The following is a 5,000-nucleotide window of genomic DNA, read 5'->3' on the forward strand; positions in this document are numbered from 1 at the left end:
CCAAAATTCCCCCTCTCTCTCTCTCAAATGGCCTTTAGTGTGTCCTCTCCAAAGTGATTAAGTTTAATTACGACATATATAATATGTAGTGTAATCTCTTTAAGAGTTTAAGCACTAGTGTGTAATTATTTCTTTTGTCTTAGTCTAAGGTTTTATTCAGATTTAATATTTCAAATCAAGCGATTATATAATTTTCAGAGCGTAACATTTTTGTCTTAATCTAAGTTTTGTTCAAACTTAATATATCTAGTGATTTTTTTTTAATCCCTTCAAAGTATTGTAATTTATATAGAGCTTACTTATTTGTGTAAAGAGTGTATTATTCCAATCACTAGTGTTTTTATTTCAGTATTCGCTCGTACCCCTGTTAAAGAATCGGAGTAAGAGTTTACTTGAATCTTTTTTAATAATAATTACCCAGTTTTGTTTTGAGTATACTTGAGACACCTTTAGATATTCAGTTTTTATATATATTGCTGTCTGGGAGTTATATAACTGTCTTAGATCTGGGGTATTAATATTCTCAAGTGTAACAGATTGAATGAATTTTGGAATGATTATCGCTGCAACCAAAAATGTATTTTGTAACAAAAAATCACTGAAACCATGTATTAATTTTGGAGTGAAAACCCTTGCAACATTAACTTAAGTTTGGAGAAATATCATCTGCAAACATATATAAATTTTGTAATGAAAACCACTGCAACTATGAATGAATTTTAGAAAAATAGCCACTGCAACCATAAATTAATTATTTGGGAATGAAAACCCTTGTAACAAGGAATTAATTCCAGAAAGATGGTAATTGCAAACGTAAATGAATTTTTGAATGAAAATCAATGCAACTATTTACAAATATTTGAATGAAAACCCATGCAACATTGAATTAAATTTAGAAAAATAGCCTCTGGAACCATGAATGGATTTTTTTTATGAAAACCCTTGCAACCATGAATGAATCTGAGGAAAAAAAAAGCTCTGCAACTATAAATGAATTTTGGAATGAAAACTGTTGCAAAATTCAATGAATTTCAGAAAAAAAGCCACTGTAACTATAATTTAATTTTCGAATGTAAACCTATGCAACAATGAATGAATTTTAGAAAAAAAAAACCACTGGGGCCATAAATGAATTTTGGAATGAAAACCTTTGCAACATTATAGAAATTTTAAAAAATATCCACTGCTAAACATAAGTTAATTTTGGAATGAAAACTTTTGCAACAATGAATGAATTTCAGAAAGATAGTCACTGGGAAAAATATATGTATTTTAGAATGAAAATCACTGCAACCACGTAAGAATTTAAGAAGGAAAACCTTAGCAACAATGAATGAGTAATAGAAAGATAGTCACTGCAACCATGATTGAATTTTTTAATGAAAATCATTGCAACCATGCATGAATTTTGGAATGAAAACCTATGTGACAATGGATGAATCTTAGAAAGATAGCCACTGCAACCATAAATGAATTTAGGAATAAAAACCGTTGCAATATTAAATTAATTATATATAGATAGCCACTGCAACCATGAATGGAATTTGGAATGAAAACTCTTGCAACAATGAATGAATTAAATAAAAGAAGAAAACACTGCAACCAGAAATAAAATTTCAGAATAAAAACCCTTGGAACATTGAATGAATTTTAGAAAGATAGCCACTGCAACCATGAATGGAATTTGGAATAAAAACCCTTGCAACAAGGGAGAAATTTTAGAAAAAATCGCAACTGTAACCAGAAATTAATTTTGGAATGAAAACCCTTGCAATAATGAATGAATTTTAGAGAGATGTCCACTGTAATCATAAATAAATTCTGGAATGAAAACCCTTACAATAATGAATGAATTTTGGGAAAAAAGCCACTGCAACCGAAAATTATTTTAGGAATGAAAATCCTTGCAACATCAAATGAATTTTAGAAAAAAAAGACTGCAACAATATATAAGAGTTTTGGAATGAAACCTCTAGCAAAAATTAATAGATTATAGAAAGATAGCCACTACATCAATAATTTAATTTTGGAATGTAAATCACTGCCACCATGTACTGATCTTGAAATGAAAGCCCATGCAACAATGCATGAATTTTCGCAAGATAGCCACTGCAGCCATAAATAAATTCTGGAATGAAACCCTTGTAACAATGAATGAATTTAAAAAAAAAAAAAAAAAAAAGCCACTGCAACCATAACTGAATTTTGGAATGAAAACCCTTGCAACAATGAATGAATTTTAGAAAGATAGCCACTGCAGCCATAAATTAATTTTAGAATGAAAACCCTTGCAACAATGAATGAATTTTAAAAAGATAGCCATTGCAACCATAAATGAATTTTGGAATGAAAACCCTTGCAATAATGAATGAATTTTAGAATGATAACCAATGCAACCATAAATGAATTCAAGAATGAAAACCCTTACAACAATGAATGAATTTTGAAAAAAATGCCACTGTAACCAAAAATGAATTTGGGAAATGTAAATCACTAAAACCATGTATGAAATTTGGAATGAAAACCCTTGCAATAATGAATGAATTTTAGAAAGATAGCCACTGCAATCATAGATTGATTTTGGAATGAAAAACACAGCAACCATGTATGAATTTTGGATGGAATAATACTGTAAGCTTGAATGAATTTTACTAATATAGCCACTGTACTAAATTAAGTTTAGAATGAAAGCCACTACAACCATGAATGAATTATGGGATGGAAATAACTGTAACCATTAATGAATTTAGGAATGAAAATCGCAACAACCATAATTAAATGATAGAAAAATAGCCGCTGTAACCATAAATGAATTTGGGATTGGAGATCATTGTAACCATAAATTATTTTTTTAATATAAATCACTGCAACCACCTATAAATTTTAGAATGAAAACCACTGCAACCATCAATGACTTTTAGAAAGATAGCCACTGCATTCATGAACGAATTTTTGAAGGATAGCCAGTGAAGCAATGAATTTTGGAATGAAAACCAATGCAATCAAGAATGAATTTTAGAAAGATATTAACTTAACCATAAATGAGTTTTAAAATTAAAATCACTGCAACCCTGAATGAATTTTAGAATGAACACCACTGCTAATATGAATGTATTTTTTTCAATGAAAACCATTGCAACCCTCAACGAATTTCAGGAAAATAAACACTGCTACCATAAATGAATTTTGGAATGAAAACCACTCCTACAATGTATGAATTTTGAAGTGAAAACATCTGCAACCTTGAATGAGTTTTAGAAATATAGCCCCTGTAAACACGTATGAATTTGGGAATGAAAACCACTGCAACCATGAATGATTTTTGGAATAAAAGTGGCTATGACCATGCTTGAATTTTGTAATAAAAACCTCTATAACCATGATTGGATTTTAGAAAGATAGCCACTGCAACCACAATTTATTTTTAGAATGACAACCAGCGCAACCATGTATGAATTTTGGAATGAAAATCACTGCAACCATGTATGAAGTTTGAAATGAAAACCACAGCAACCATGAATAAATTTTGGAATGAAAACCCTTGCAACCTTAATTTAACTTTAGAAAAAATAACCACTGCAACCATAAATTAATTTTGAAATGAAAATCTCCGCAACCATGATTGAATTTTAGAAAGATAACCACTGTCACCATCAATTATTTTTAGAATGAAAACCACTGCCACCATGTATGAATTTTGGAATGAAAATTACTGCAACCATGTATGAATTTTGAAATGAAAACCAATGTAACTATGAATGAGTTTGTGAATGAAATCCCTGCAACCATGATTGAATTTTAGAAAGATAACCACTGTCACCATCAATTATTTTTAGAATGAAAGCCACTGCCGCCATGTATGAATTTTGGAATGAAAATTACTGCAACCATGTATGAATTTTGAAATGAAAACCAATGTAACTATGAATGAGTTTGTGAATGAAATCCCTGCAACCATGATTGAATTTTAGAAAGATAACCACTGTCACCATCAATTATTTTTAGAATGAAAGCCACTGCCGCCATGTATGAATTTTGGAATGAAAATTACTGCAACCATGTATGAATTTTGAAATGAAAACCAATGTAACTATGAATGAGTTTGTGAATGGAATCAATGCAACCATGAATGAATTTTATAATGAAAACCAATGCAACCATGAATTAGTTATAGAAATATAGCCAGTGGAATCATAAATCAATTTTAGAATGAGAATCACTGTAACCATGAATGAATTTCGAAACGAAATTCACTGCAATCATGTATGAATTATGGAATGAAAATCACTGCAACTATGAATGAGTTTTATAATGGAAATCACTGCAACCTTGTAGGAATTTTGGAAAGAAATGTACTGCAAACAGGAATTAATTTGGGAACAAAAACCATTCCAACCATGTATGAATTTGATAATGTAAGCTATTGCAACCTTATGAAAATTACTGTATGGAAACCAAAACAATTTCGATTGAGAAAAAAATCCATGGCATCCATGTAATTAACAGTACATATATTATGGAATGAAAATCACTGCAACCATGAATTGATTTAAAAATGCAAACTACTTCAATATTATTTGGATTTGACAGAAATAACTAAATCGTAAAAAGGTAAAACGTCAAGAGACTTGTATAAGTAAGTATTGGACTAGGGACGGAAAAAAACATAAAAAATACAAATATCTGGACAGTTCTAAGCATAATAATAAACAAAATAAAGTTATTAATTCCAATGAGTTACAAGTTAATACAAAATATAAAATATTCAAAATATTCCTCATGCACATACACATAATAGCACACACAGACACACATACAAACACACACACACACACACATATATATATATATATATATATATATATATATATATATATATATATATATATATATATATATATATATATATATATACATATATATGTATATGTACATATATATATATATATATATATATATATATATATATATATATATATACATATATATATATATATATA

This window comes from Palaemon carinicauda, chromosome 9 (genome assembly GCF_036898095.1).
Source record: "Palaemon carinicauda isolate YSFRI2023 chromosome 9, ASM3689809v2, whole genome shotgun sequence".
In the NCBI taxonomy this organism is placed as follows: Eukaryota; Metazoa; Arthropoda; class Malacostraca; order Decapoda; family Palaemonidae; genus Palaemon; species Palaemon carinicauda.